General features: G+C 63.9%; 1 protein-coding gene across 1 annotated transcript in view; it reads left to right on the top strand.

Annotated features, from left to right (window-relative positions):
- The first annotated feature begins 2054 nt into the window (after window positions 1–2054).
- The window catches only part of LOC135174266 (vitamin D3 receptor-like), a 44469-nt gene continuing 32339 nt past the window's right edge, over window positions 2055–14184 (top strand). Inside the window, 2 exon segments of the mRNA XM_064141494.1 lie at window positions 2055–2101; window positions 8533–8601. The gene's annotated coding sequence lies outside the window, so the exon portion shown is untranslated.

The following is a 14184-nucleotide window of genomic DNA, read 5'->3' as shown; positions in this document are numbered from 1 at the left end:
GGGGGGCTGGAAGGGAGCTCTGGAGCTCAGCCAGTGCCAACTTCACCCTGCCCCAGCAGGGCACCCACAGCAGCTTGCCCAGGGGCACAGTGCCCAAGGAGGAGCTGGAAGGGACCTCTGGAGCTCAGCCAGTGCCAACTTCACCCTGCTCCATCAGGGCACCCACAGCAGCTTGCCCAAGGTGGGCTAGAAGGGACCTCTGGAGCTCACCCAGTGCCAACCCCAGCAGGGCACCCACAGCAGCTTGCCCAGGGTGGGGCTGGAGGTGACCTCTGGAGCTCAGCCAGTGCCAACCCAACCCTGCTCCTGCCCCAGCAGGGCACCCACAGCAGCTTGCCCAGGGGCACAGTGCCCAGGGGGGTTGGCAGCTCTGCACACAAGGAGGCTCCACAGCCTCTCTGGGCAGCCTGCTCCAGGCCTTGGCACCCTCACCTCAAACAACTTTCTCCTCCTGCTGCCCTCCACTCTGTGCCCCTTGCCCCTGGGCACCACTCAGCACAGCCTGGCCCCAGCCTCTTGCCCCCTCCCCAGCTCCTTCAGCTCCTGCTGGGCACTGCTCAGATGCCCTCTGGGGCTGCTCTGCTGCAGGCTCTCAGCCCCAGGGCTCAGCCTCTGCTCCTCCCAGAGCTGCTCCAGGCCCTCAGCCTCTGCCCAGCCTCCTCTGTAACCTCCCCCCGAGGCCCCCCCAAAAGCCCCCAGGACCACCCCAATAGTCTCCATCAGCCTGCCCAAGCCCCCCCCATCCCCCCAGTAGCCCATAACAGCCCCCAGTAACCTCCCAGCAGCCTTCCCAAGGCCCCCAGCATCCTCCCAGTAGCCCACAGCAGCCCCCAGCAGCACCCCACAACAGCCCCCAGTACCCCTCCAGAAGCCCCCCCAAGGTTCCCAGCATCCCCCAGTAGCCCACAACAGCCCCTAGTACCCCCCCAGTAGCCCCCCAAGCCCCCCACCATCCCCCCATTAGCCCACAACAGCCCCTAATACCCCCCAGTAGCCCCCACAAGCCCGCCCCATCCCCCCATTAGCCCACAGCAGCCCCTAATACCCCCCAGTAGCCCCCACAAGCCCCCCACCATCCCCCCATTAGCCCACAACAGCCCCCAGCAGCACCCCACAACAGCCCCTAGTAACCCACCCCCCCCGAAGCCCCCCGCAGCACCCCAATAGTCTCCAGTAGCCCCCCCAAGCCCCCCACCATCCCCCCATTAACCCACAACAGCCTCTAGTACCCCCCCAGTAGCCCCCCAAGCCCCCCACCATCCCCCCATTAGCCCACAACAGCCTCTAGTACCCCCCCAGTAGCCCCCCCAAGCCCCCCACCATCCCCCTATTGGCCCACAACAGCCCCTAGTACCCCTCCAGTAGCCCCCCAAGCCCCTCACCATCCCCCCATTAGCCCACAACAGCCCCCAGCAGCACCCCACAACAGCCCCTAGTAACCCACCCCCCTCCGAAGCCCCCCGCAGCACCCCAATAGTCTCCAGTAGCCCCCCCCCAGCAAAACGCGGGGGTCCCCTAGGCCAGGGGAGGGGTCAGCAGCAGCGGAGGAGGGAGCTGGCCCGGGGGGGGGCTCCGGCGCTGGGGGACGTTCGGGGTCTGTCCCCTCCGCCCGCCCAGGCAGCCGCGGCCGAGGACCCTCCCCCGGCCCCCAGCCCCCTCCCCTCTCCGAGGCCCAGCCACGTGCGAGCGAGGGCCCGCCCACACCACGCCCCCCGGCGGGCGGAGCTTGGCTCGGTTCGAGCCTTATATGGTAACGATGGGCGTGGTTTGATCGCGGCGGGGAGGAGGGGGGGCGACCGCGGAGGGGCGGTGCCGCGCTGTGATTGGCGGAGGAAAGGAGAGGGCGTGGCCCCTCCCCGTCGGCGGGCGGGGTTTGGCCTTATACGGCACGAGGGGGCGTGGCTTGAAGCGGAGGGGGCGCGGCCGAGGCGGGCACCGCTGCGCTGTCATTGGCGGGGGCGCGGTGTGGGGGGCGTGGCTATGGCGTGGAGGGGCGTGGCTAGGGCATGGGGGGCGTGGCTCAGACCCGGCCGGTTCCCGTCAAAAGGCGGCTCCGGGGCGCGGCGGGGGGAGGGAGGGGGCGGCGGCGCCGGGAGCGCAGGTACCGGGCGCTGGGTTACGGTGGGGGAGGGGGGTCCGGGATGCGATGTCGCCACCGGAGCCTCTCTCCCGGGATGTTGTTTTGAGCGCGGAACCTCCTTGCTCGGTGCCTTTCACCGCCAACTCGGGCTCCTAAGCGGCGGCTCCGGTGGTTACCGGTAGTAGGCGGCGGGGGGGGGGGAGGCTGTTGACGTGGTGGGGGGGAAACTTTCGGTGACTCCCACGGACCCTTGGCCGGGGGGGTGGAGGAGATCCTCGGTGCCTTGCCAGGGCAAAGGGGCACGGCTGTGGGTCGCTGCCGGGGAGGGATCGCTTCTGCCTCTTCCCTGCCCCTCCGTGGGTCCCGTGGGGTTGCTCCGAGTCGTTGCCGTCCACCCGCTGAGGTTTCAAGGCTCCCGTGGGGGGGGGGGGTGGGGGGGGGGTTGCTTTGAGTCTCGTCCCTCCCGTCTCGAAATCCTGGGGGGGGGTGTCTTGTTGGGGGTATTTTCCTCCCCGTTCTCCCCGTTTTGGGGTCCCACGAGGGGTAGAGCTCCCCGTGTTTGCCATCCCGGTTCGAGGGGACACCCCCCCCCGATACTCTTTGCGGGGGGGGGGGGGGGTCCCCTTAGGGTGAAGGTCTCATGTGAGCCCTCCTGGCACCCAGCTGGGGTAGGCGTCAGGGATGTTTAAAGGGCTTCAGCCAAAACTGAGGTCCCCTTAGAGTGGGGTGCATGTGTGTGTGTGTGGGGGGGTCCCTGTCTCTCTCAGCCTCTCCGTGACCCGTTTGGGGGGGGGGGGGGGGTGTTTGGAGGTGTCAGGGTTCCCCCAGTGCTACCCAGTCTCAGGTTTGATCCCTCCTTGCTGCGTGCAACACTTTGGGGTTCAGCTTGGAGCCACTTTGGGGTTCAGCTTGGAGCCACTTTGGGGTTCAGCTTGGAGCTGAGGGCTGAATGTAACCGATTTTTTTTTGGGGGGGCTTCATTTCCTTTCTTTCCCTCCCCTCCCCCCCAAATTCTGCCTTCGTGGGCTGCTTGCTACCTCCCCGTGGGGTTAGCGATGGGGAAGAACTGATCCCCGTAGTGTGACCCCCCCCCCCCCCCACACTCAGGAGCCCCTTCCTCATGTCCTATCCTTGCGTGGCCCTCTCTGGGGTTCCCCCCCCAAAACCTTTCTTTGGGGGTGTCTCTGGAGTTGCTTTCCCTGCTGTTGGGGGATTTAAACTGCTGCTTTTGGGGGGCGGGGGGGAGGGGGTTCCTTATCCCCACCCCGAGCTAAAGGCCCCCCCAGGCTGTTGGCTGAGCAGCCGAGGGGGGTGGTTGAAGGGGAGGTGAGCTCCTTTTTGGGGGGGTGAGTTGCTTCTCCTCCTTTGGGGGTGAGCTGCTCCCCGTTTTGAGGTGAGCTCCCTTTTTGGGGGGGGGGATCTCCTCCTTTTTTAGGGGTGATCTCCTCCTTTTTGGGGGGCGAGCTGCTCCTCCTTTTCGGGGGTGAGCTCCTGCTCTTTTTGGGGGGTGAGCTCCTTTTTTGGGGGGCGAGCTGCTGCTCCTCCTTTTTTGGGGGGTGAGCTCCTGCTCTTTTTGGGGGGCGAGCTGCACCTCCTTTTGGGGTGAGTTCCCCTTTTTGGGGGTGAGCTGCTGCTGCTGCTCCTCCTTTTTGGGGGTGATCTCCTTTTCGGGGTGAGCTGCTCCTCCTTTTTGGGGGGCGAGCTGCTCCTCCTTTTTGGGGGGTGAGCTCCTTTTTAGGGGTGAGCTACTCCTCCTTTTGGGGGTGAGCTCCCCTTTTTGGGGGTGAGCTGCTGCTGCTCCTCCTCTTTGGGGGTGATCTCCTTTTTGGGGATGAGCTGCTGCTCTTTTTGGGGGGTGAGCTGCTCCTCCTTTTGGGGTGAGTTCCCCTTTTTGGGGGTGAGCTGCTTCTGCTCCTCCTATTTGGGGGTGATCTCCTCCTCCTTTTTGGGGGGTGAGCTGCTCCTCCTTTTCGGGGCTGAGCTCCTGCTCTTTTTGGGGGGTGAGCTCCTTTTTTGGGGGTGAGCTGCTCTTCCTTTTTGGGTGGGCTCCCCTAGTTGGGGGTGAGCTCCCCTTTTTGGGGGTGATCTCTTCCTTTTCGGGGATGAGCTGCTCCTCCTTTTGGGGTGAGCTCCTTTTTCGGGGGGCGAGCTGCTCCTGCTCCTCCTTTTTTGGGGGGTGAGCTGCTCCTCCTTTTCGGGGGTGAGCTCCTGCTCTTTTTGGGGTGAGCTCTCCTTTTCGGGGGTGAATTACTCCTCTCTTTTGGGGTTGAGCTGCTCCTCCTTTTTTCGGGGGTGATCCCCTCCTTTTTTCGGCGTGAGCTGCTCCTCCTTTTTCGGGGTGAGCTGCTCCTTTTGGGGGGGGCCGAGCTGCTCCTTCCCTCTGCTGCTTTCTCCCCGGGGTTGCTGCCTTGGGCACGGAGAAGTTTTGCTTCGGACCCTGAGGTTTGAGAGCAGCCAAGAGTTGGCTCCGCTGCCTCCTGCGGTGTGCTCTCCTCCCACACTCAGCCGGGCAGTGACTCATCTTCCTCCTCGGACTGGGCTGAAGCAGCACCAACCATCTCAAGGCAATGTGGGTCCCCTCCAGGGGAGGCAAACATCTCTGTTCTGGGGGTGGGGGTAGGGGTCCCTGGGTCCTGGCAGCGCTGGGGGAGCTAAGGAGGAGCTTCGCTTCGCTCTGGGGTTTGGTGCTTTGAGAGCTTCGGAGGTGCTGATGGGGAGGAGGAAGAGTTCTAACCTGGCTGCTGGAGGGGAGGAAGTAGAGGTTGTCATTACTGATTTGAATAAAGCCTCTTCTGCCTTCCCAGCTGAGTCAAACCGGACGGGGGTTGGGTGCAGTCGGCTCTGCCCTGGGCTTTGGGCTGTGAAAGTGCCAGAGAAACCTGTGCCAGGCTGAGGTGAAGTGGCTGAGAGCTGCCTCTGGGCATCGCGGGGCTTTGGGCAGCTGTCTTTGTGGGCTCAAGTACCCGCGGGGAGTGAGGGAGAGGAGGGAGGGGAAAGGGAGGAGGAAGGGTGGGAAGTGGGGAGGAAAGAAAGGAGAGGAGGAAGGAAAAAGGAGGAGGAGAGGAGGAGAATGGGGAGGAGAGAGGAGGGAAAGGGATGAGGAGGAATGGGAGGGAGGAAGGTAGGGAGGAAGGGAGAGGATGGACAGGGATGGGGAGGAATGGGAGGGAGGAAGGGAGAGGAGGGACAGGGATGAGGAGGAAGGGAGAGGAAGGACAGGGATGAGGAGGAAGGTAGGGAGGAAGGGAGAGGATGGACAGGGATGGGGAGGAATGGGAGAGAGGAAGAAAGGGAGAGGAGGGACAGGGATGAGGAGGAAGGTAGGGAGGAAGGGAGAGGAGGAACAGGGATGAGGAGGAATGGGAAAGAGGAGGGAGGAAGGAAAAGAAAGAAGGGACAAGGATGAGGAGGGAGGAAGGAAGGCAGAGGAGGGATAGGGATGAGGAGGAAGGAAGGGAGAGGAGGGACAGGGATGGGGAGGAATGGGAGAGAGGAAGGGAGAGGAGGGACAGGGATGAGGAGGAATGGGAAAGAGGAGGGAGGAAGGAAAAGAGAAGGGACAGGGATGAGGAGGGAGGAAGGAAGGCAGAGGAGGGATAGGGATGAGGAGGAAGGAAGGGAGAGGAGGGACAGGGATGAGGAGGAATGGGAGAGAGGAGGAAGGAAGGGAGAGGGACAGGGATGAGGAGGAATGGGGGAGAGAGGAGGGAGGAAGGAAGGGAGAGGTGTTGAAGGAGAGGGATGAGGAGAAGGAGGAATAGGAGAGAGGAGTGAGAAGGGAGGGAGAGGAAGAGAGAGAAACAAGAAAACGGAACGAGGAGGAAGGAAGGGGAAGGAGTGAGGGAGAGAGGTGAGGAGGAAAGGAGCAAGGGAGAGGTGAGGAGGGAGGAAAAGGAGCACGAGGAGCGAGGAGGAGGAGGAGGGGTGAGGAAGATCTTCCAGGTGCTGGAGGCGTTGGCAGATGCCTGCCTGTGTGCCAGGTCGGGCGCAGGCAGTCGCTGCAGGGCATGCCAAGGGCAGGGGGCACGGCCCGGGGCAGGGGGGGGGGTAGGAGGGAGTCCCCTGCGGGCTCGGGTGGCTTTGCACCGGGGGTCTGCTCCCCGAAGCCCACCAGAGGCTGTTCCAGACCCTGCTCAGCTAAGGGCTCCCTGCAGGAGCTGCTCCCTCCGAGGCTGCTCCCGGGAGCAGATCTGAACCAGCAGAGCCTGAGCCAAAGCTGCCCCGGGGGGGGATGCTGAAGGGCAAAGGGAAAGTGGAGGTGGGGAAAGGGGCGAGGAGTGGCCTGGGGGGAGGAGAAGGGGAGGGGGGAGGAGGAGTGAATGGGGAGGAGAGAGAGGGGTGAGGAGTGGGTGGGCAGGGGAGAGGAGGAGAGGGGATAGGAGTGGACTGGGGAGGGAGAGAGGGGTGAGGAGTCGATTGGGAGGGGAGAGAGAGAGAGGGGTGAGGAGTGGAATGGGATGGGAGAGGGGTGAGGAGTGGACTGGGGGGAGAGAGAGGGGCAAAGATTGGACTGAGAGGGGCAAGGAGTGGATTTTGAGGGAGAGGGGTGAGGAGTGGACTGGGGGGAGGAGTGGGTTGGCAGGGGAGAGGAGGAGAGGGGCTAGAAGTGGACTGGGGGGGAGAGAGGGGTGAGGAGTGGACTGGGGGGGAGGAGAAGGGGAGGGAGGAGTGAATGGGGAGGAGAGAGAGGGGTGAGGAGTGGACTGGGAGGGGAGAGGGGTGAGGAGTCGATTGGGAAGGGAGAGACAGAGAGGGGAGAGGAGTGGACTGGGGGGGAGAGAGAGGGGCAAGGAGTGGATTGTGGGGGAGAGGGGTGAGGAGTGGACTGGGGGGGAGGAGAAGGGGAGAGGGGGGAGGAGTGGGTTGGGAGGGGGGAGAGAGAAGGGCAAAGAGTGGCCTGAGAGGGGCAAGGAGTGGACTGGGGGGGGAGAGGGCTGAGGAGTGGACTTGGTGGGGACAAGAGGGGCTTGTGCCAAGGGAGGGTGACTGCCCTGGGAGGAAGGGGGCACCTGTCTGGGGGGCAGGGCAAGGTCTGGTGGCACCAGCGTGAGCCTCCTGGGTGCAGCTGGCAGCAGAAGGGAGGGTGAGGAGGTGCCAGAGGAGCTGAGTGTGGCCCCAGGGCAGGCTTTGGGAGGGACTTTCCTGCAAGCACTGCACATGGGAGGAAGGAAATGAAGGAGGTGGCACCGGGAGGGTGCCCTGCTTTGGAGGGGTCCTGTGGGCAGAGCTGCCCTCCTGGAACTGAACAGGCTGCAGGTGGCATTGGTGAGGGCATGAGGGGCCTGGAGCAGCTCTGGGAGGAGCAGAGGCTGAGCCCTGGGGCTGAGAGCCTGCAGCAGAGCAGCCCCAGAGGGCATCTGAGCAGTGCCCAGCAGGAGCTGAAGGAGCTGGGGAGGGGGCAAGAGGCTGGGGCCAGGCTGTGCTGAGTGGTGCCCAGGGGCAAGGGGCACAGAGTGGAGGGCAGCAGGAGGAGAAAGTTGTTTGGTGTGAGGGTGCCAAGGCCTGGAGCAGGCTGCCCAGAGAGGCTGTGGAGCCTCCTTGTGTGCAGAGCTGCCAACCCCCCTGGGCACTGTGCCCCTGGGCAAGCTGCTGTGGGTGCCCTGCTGGGGCAGGAGCAGGGTGAGGTTGGCCCTGGCTGAGCTCAAGAGCTCCCTTCTAGCCCCTTCCCTGGGCAAGCTGCTGTGGGTACCCTGCTGGAGGAGGAGGAGGAGGGTGAGATGGGCACTGGGAGACATCCAGAGCCACCCCTGGGCACTGTGCCCATGGGCAAGCTGCTGTGGGTGCCCTGCTGGGGCAGGAGCAGGGTTGGGTTGGCACTGGCTGAGCTCCAGAGGTCACCTCCAGCCCCACCCTGGGCAAGCTGCTGTGGGTGCCCTGCTGGGGTTGGCACTGGGTGAGCTCCAGAGCTCCCTTTCAGCCCACCTTGGGCAAGCTGTTGTGGGTGCCCTGATGGAGCAGGGTGAGGCTGGCACTGGCTGAGCTCCAGAGGTCCCTTCCAGCCCCATCCTGGGCACTGTGCCCCTGGGCAAGCTGCTGTGGGTGCCCTGCTGGGGTTGGCACTGGCTGAGCTCCAGAGGTCCCTTCCAGCCCCATCCTGGGCACTGTGCCCCTGGGGCAAGCTGCTGTGGGTGCCCTGCTGGAGGTCTCCTGCTGCAGCTGGTGGAGCTCAGAGTGACTCGGGGTGGAGGAGCTGTGCCCAGGGCACTCCCTGGTGCCCATCTCAGGAGCTTCACCCTCCAGGCTGCTGACTCAGCTCTGGGACCTTATCTTGGGGGGGGTTGGGGGGGGGTGGGACCTTATCTGGGACGTTCAAGGGCAGGCTCAGGCTGAACCCCTTCCCCTCCCCCCCCCCTGGGGCCACTGAGAAATGCCAACTGGGGCTGTAAAGGTGGTGCCAGTCACCACCTGGGAGCTTTTATCTCTGCAGCCAACAGAAGTTTCCTCCCTTCCAGGAATTCCTGGTGGCTGCTGGAGAGGTCTGGACCTGCTGCCCTGACTCCTCTGCTGCCCTTTGCCCCCTGGTGAGTGAAGCCTCCTGCCTTGGGCACAGCTCCTGAGGCTCTTTGTGGTGCCCCCCAGGGGGGTCTGGGGGCACTTGGAGGGGAGGTGAGGTTGGGAAAGGTCTTCTTGCCAGGTGAGAGCTTCCTGCACTGCCCTGGGTCTGATCCAGAGGGTTGGGATTGAGCTTGGAAGAGACCTTGGAGGTCATCCAGGGCACCCCCTGGCACTCAGCACTGCCCCAGGGGCACCACCAAGCCTCTGGCACTCAGCACCACAGCTGCAGGGCATGGAAACACCTCCAGGGGTTGGGCACTGCCCCTTGGGCAGCCTGGGCCAGGCTTGGGCAAGCCTCAAAGGGCAGAGATTGTTCCTGATGGCCAAGCTGGACCTGCCCTGGGGGCACCTTGAGGCCATCTCCTCCTGTGCCAGCACTCAGGACAGCAGATCTCAGCCCCCCCCTGGCTCCAGCCTCCTCTCAGGCCCTGCCACAGCCCCACAAGCTCTGCCCTCAGCCTCCTCTCCTCCAGCCTCACCCCCCCCAGCTCCCTCACCTGCTCCTCCCCAGCCTCTCCTCCAGACCCTTCCCCACCTCCACTCCCTTCTCTGCCTCTGCTGCAGCTCCTCACTGCCCTCCTGCCACTCAGCTGCCCAACCCTGCCCCCACCTCTGCCCTCCCCACTGCCCACTGCAGGGGCACAATCCCTGCCCTGCTCCTGCTGCCCACACCACTGCTGAGCCAGCCCAGGCTGCTGCTGCCCTCCTTGCCCACCTGGGCACCCCCTGGCTCAGCTCCAGCTGCTGCCACCAACCCCCCCAGCTCCTTCTTCCTCTGGGGGCAGCTCCTCAATGCCCTCCTGGCACTCAAGTACCCAATGCCCCTCCCCAGTGCCCATTCCAGGGGGGGTGATGATCCCAAGCCCTTTGCTAGAAGCTTTCACCCCAGACAGCTGCACTGTGCCAGGCTCTGCCCAATGTGTGCCAGCCTCAGGGCTGCTCCAGGAGCTGCTTCAGCTTCTCAGTGCTGGGCAGCAGTGGCTGCCACCACCTCCTCCTTTCCCACTGCTCCCACTCCTTCCTTCAGCTCACTTGGGCAAGAAGCCTCCCACAGCTGGGCAGTGGTGAGGAGATGACCTCAGAGCCCTCCCCCAGATGCCAGGCTGATGCCCTGGGCCGTGCCACCCAGTGCCAGCTGAGGAGCAGAGCTTTGGGGCACCTCCAGCTCCCTCAGCTTGCCCAAGGAGGTTTGGGGATGTGTTTTTTGTCCTGGGAGAGCTCAAGGTCAGGTTGGATGAGGCCTTGAGCAACCTGGGCTGGTGGAGGTGCCCCTGGGCATGGCAGGGAGTTGGAGCTGGCTGAGAGGTGAGGTCACTTCCAACTCCTTCCATGGATCCATGAGGAAGAGGCTGGGAGAGCTGCCAAAGGGCATCCAGGGGTTGGAGCTGGATGAGCTTTGAGGTCTCTTCCAACCAAATCCATTCCATGGATCCATGAGGAAGAGGCTGGGAGAGCCAAAGAGCATCCAGGGGTTGAGCTTGGTTGAGCTTTGAGCTCCCTTCCAACCAAATCCATTCCATGGATCCATGAGGAAGAGGCTGGGAGAGAGCCAAAAAGCATCCAGGGGTTGAGCTTGGCTGAGCTCTGAGCTCCCTTCCAGCCCAACCTATTCCATGGATCCATGAGGAAGAGGCTGGAAGAGCAATTTGGAGTCTGCCAAAGAGCATCCAGGGCTTGGAGTTGGGTTGGAAGGGACCTCAAATCTGGTCCATTCCATGGATCCATGAGGAAGAGGCTGGGAGAGGCAAAGAGCATCCAGGGGTTGGGGTTGGATGAGCTTTGAGCTCCCTTCCAACCCAACCTATTCCATGGATCCATGAGGAAGAGGCTGGGAGAGCCAAAGAGCATCCAGGGCTTGGGGTTGGCTGAGCTTTGAGCTCCCTTCCAACCCAACCCATCCCACGGAGGCTTCCCTGCTCCTTGCTGGGGGCAGCCTGGGGCAGTGCTGAGCTGGAGGCTCCCTCAGGCAGGTGAGCTCCTGGAGCTCTGCACACACTGCTGAGGACCAGGACATGATAAGATAACAGCCAGAGCTATATTTAGCCCTGCTGAGGTCGCTGGAACAGGAGGTGGCCTGGGGCAAAGCCTCACCTTGGTGCCCTCAGAGGGGGTGCTGAGCACCTTGGGCCACTTGCAGAGCTGGGGCATGGTCCCCTGGCAGAGGTCTGAGGAGCACTTTTGGCCTCCTCCCATCTTCCTCCCAGCCACATTTTGGCTTCTCCTGGGATTGGAGGCTTGGAGCTGCCTGCAGGTGAGCTCCTGGAGCTGCCCCCAGGGGAAGAAGGAGCTGGGGGGGGGTTGGTGGCAGTAGCTGGAGGTGAGCCAGGGGGTGCCCAGGTGGGCAAGGAGGGCAGCAGCAGCCTGGGCTGGCTCAGCAGTGGTGTGGGCAGCAGGAGCAGGGCAGGGATTGTGCCCCTGCAGTGGGCAGTGGGGAGGGCAGAGGTGGGGGCAGGGTTGGGCAGCTGAGTGGCAGGAGGGCAGTGAGGAGCTGCAGCAGAGGCAGAGAAGGGAGTGGAGGTGGGGAAGGGTCTGGAGGAGAGGCTGGGGAGGAGCAGGTGAGGGAGCTGGGGGGGGTGAGGCTGGAGGAGAGGAGGCTGAGGGCAGAGCTTGTGGGGCTGTGGCAGGGCCTGAGAGGAGGCTGGAGCCAGGGGGGGGCTGAGATCTGCTGTGCTGAGTGCTGGCACAGGAGGAGATGGCCTCAAGGTGCCCCCAGGGCAGCTCCAGCTTGGCCATCAGGAACAATCTCTGCCCCTTGAGGACTGCCCAAGCCTGGCCCAGGCTGCCCAAGGGGGAGCAGAATTGGAGCCTCCATCCCTGGGGAGCTGTCTCCATGCCCTGCAGCTGTGGTGCTGAGTGCCAGGGGCTTGGTGCTGAGTGCCAGGGGCTTGGTGCTGCCCTCAGAAGTCTCTTCCAACCCCAACCCAATTCTTTCTGCCTCCAACCTGCTTCCAGCTCAGCTTTGGGTGAAGCTTTCAGGTCCTGGGCAGGACCTCAGCTGCTGTCTCCTATCTGCTGCCATCTCCCTCGATGGCTTTATTGGTCCAAAGGGCACTGGGGCAGGGTGGCAGCCTCAGAAGGTGCCAATCTCTGCCCTCAGCCTGGTGGCTTCCTTGGTGCCAAGACCTTGAATCCTGCCCTCTGCTTGGGGCAGAGCCCTGCCAGGTGGAGCCTTTGCTCCTGCAGCTCTGCAGAGCCAGGAGGGCTCTGCCTGGCTCCCTGCAGCTCTTCCATGCCAGCCTGGAGGTGTGTGCTGGGGGTGGCAGTAGCTGAGCCTGGGGCTGCTGAGGCTCTGCCAACCTCCCTGCCCTCTCCTGGCAGCTCTGGGTTGGCACTGCCACAGAAGGGACTTGCTGAGGAGGTTGAGCTCTGCCCTTCAGCTGAGCTCTGGTTCCTCTCCCAAAGCTGAGGCTCCTCCTGCCCTGCCCTGCTCTGTCCCAGCCTCCTCCTCCTCCTCCTCCTGCCCTGCTCCGTCTCCAGCCTCCTCCTGCCCTGCTCCGTCTCCAGCCTCCTCCTGCCCTGCTCCATCTCCAGCCTCCTCCTCCTGCCCTGCCCTGCTTCATCTCCAGCCTCCTCCTCCTCCTGCCCTGCTCCATCTCCAGCCTCCTCCTCCTGCCCTGCCCTGCTCCATCTCCAGTCTTCTCCTCCTCCTCCCCTGCTCCATCTCCAGTCTTCTCCTCCTCCTGCCCTGCTCCATCTCCAGCCTCCTCCTCCTCCCCTGCTCCATCTCCAGTCTTCTCCAGCCTCCTCCTCCTCCCCTGCTCCATCTCCAGTCTTCTCCAGCCTCCTCCTCCTCCTCTGCTCCATCTCCAGCCTTCTCCACCCTCCTCCTCCTCCTGCCCTGCTCCATCTCCCCTCTCTCTCTGCACCCTGGGCCAGGCTCCCAGCACTTCAGGGTGCAGAAGACCTTCCCGGGGGGTCCAGCTCCTTGCCGGGTGGGGGTGGGGGCTGTGTGCTGCTGCTTTGGCTTTCTGCTCTCCCTCTGCTGCTGCAGCAATCTGCATTCTTCAGCCAGAACCTGTTTGCCTCTTGTGCAAGAAGGGAGAAGCTCTGGAGGAGGCCTTGGAATGTGCCACATGCAGGGACAGCTTCCCCTCTCCTGCCCCTGCCTGGATTGGTGGGGAGAGGAGGAGGAGGAGGAGGAGGAGGAGGAGAGGTGGGGTAAGAGGAGGGGGAAGGAAGGAAAATGATTCCTGAGCTGCTCCTCTCCTGGAGTTAAGGGTTGGGAAATGCAGGGACAAAGTGGTTGGGAGTGGGAGGGAAAGGGGAAGGGGGGAGAGGAGGGCAGGGGATGGGGGAGAGACAAGCAAGGGATGAGGGCAGGGGCAAGGGGAGGAAGGAGGGGAAGGGAGAGGAGGGGGAGGAAGGAGGGGAAGGGCAAGGGGAGGAAAGGAGGGGAAGGGCAAGGGGAGGAAGGAGGGGAAGGGAAAGGAGGGGGAAAGGAGGGGGAGGGGAAGGGCAAGGGGGGGGGAAAGAAGGGGAGGGGGAAGGAGGGGAAGGGAAAGAAGGGGAAGGACAAGAGGGGGAAAGGAGAGGAAGTGAAAGGAGGAGAAGGGAAAGAAGGGGAAGGGCAAGGAGGGGGCAAGGAGGGGGAGGGGAAAGGCAAGGTGGGGGAAAGGAGGGGAAGGGCAAGTGGGGGGCAAGGGAGGAAGGGCAAGGAGGGGAGGGGCAAGGGGGGGGGGGGGAGAGGCCAATCTCAACCTGCCCTGGGGGCACCTTGAGGCCATCTCCTCCTGTGCCAGCACTCAGGACAGCAGATCTCAGCCCCCCCCTGGCTCCAGCCTCCTCTCAGGCCCTGCCACAGCCCCACAAGCTCTGCCCTCAGCCTCCTCTCCTCCAGCCTCACCCCCCCCAGCTCCCTCAGCTGCTCCTCCCCAGCCTCTCCTCCAGACCCTTCCCCACCTCCACTCCCTTCTCTGCCTCTGCTGCAGCTCCTCACTGCCCTCCTGCCACTCAGCTGCCCAACCCTGCCCCCACCTCTGCCCTCCTGCCACTGAGGGCTCAGAGCTCTGCAGGAGGCTTGGGAAGACCTCCAGGGATGGAGACTGCACAGCCTCACCCTGAGCCTTGCTCCCTCAGCTGGCAGCTGGAGGGCAGCAGAGAGGATTTAGGTGCCCAGGGGCAAGAAGCCTGTGCCAGGGCTGATGCTGGTACCCAGGATTTAGGTCCCCTTCAATGTCCTCCTGGCACCAAACCACCCACTCCTGCCCTCTGCCTTCCAGCTGTGCCCTCTTAGTGCCCATTCCAGCCTGCTGCTGCCCTCCTCCTCCACCTGGCACTGAGCTGCCCACCCCTGTCCTCTGCCTTCCATCTGTGCCCTCCCCAGGGCCCATCCCAGCCTGCTGCTGCCCTCCTCCTCCACCTGGCACCAAACCACCCACCCCTGCCCTCTGCCTTCCAGCTGTGCTCTCCTTAGTGCCCACTCCAGCCTGCTGCTGCCCTCCTTAGTGCCCACTCCAGCCTGCTGCTGCCCTCCCCAGTGCCCATTCCAGCCTGCTTCTGCCCTCCTTAGTGCCCACTCCAGCCTGCTGCTGCCCTCCTCAGTGCCCACT

This window comes from Pogoniulus pusillus, unplaced genomic scaffold, assembly GCF_015220805.1.
Source record: "Pogoniulus pusillus isolate bPogPus1 unplaced genomic scaffold, bPogPus1.pri scaffold_58_arrow_ctg1, whole genome shotgun sequence".
Classification (NCBI taxonomy): Eukaryota; Metazoa; Chordata; class Aves; order Piciformes; family Lybiidae; genus Pogoniulus; species Pogoniulus pusillus.
The sequence above is the reverse complement of the archived record's forward strand: the minus strand, read 5'-3'. Positions and strand labels throughout refer to the sequence as shown.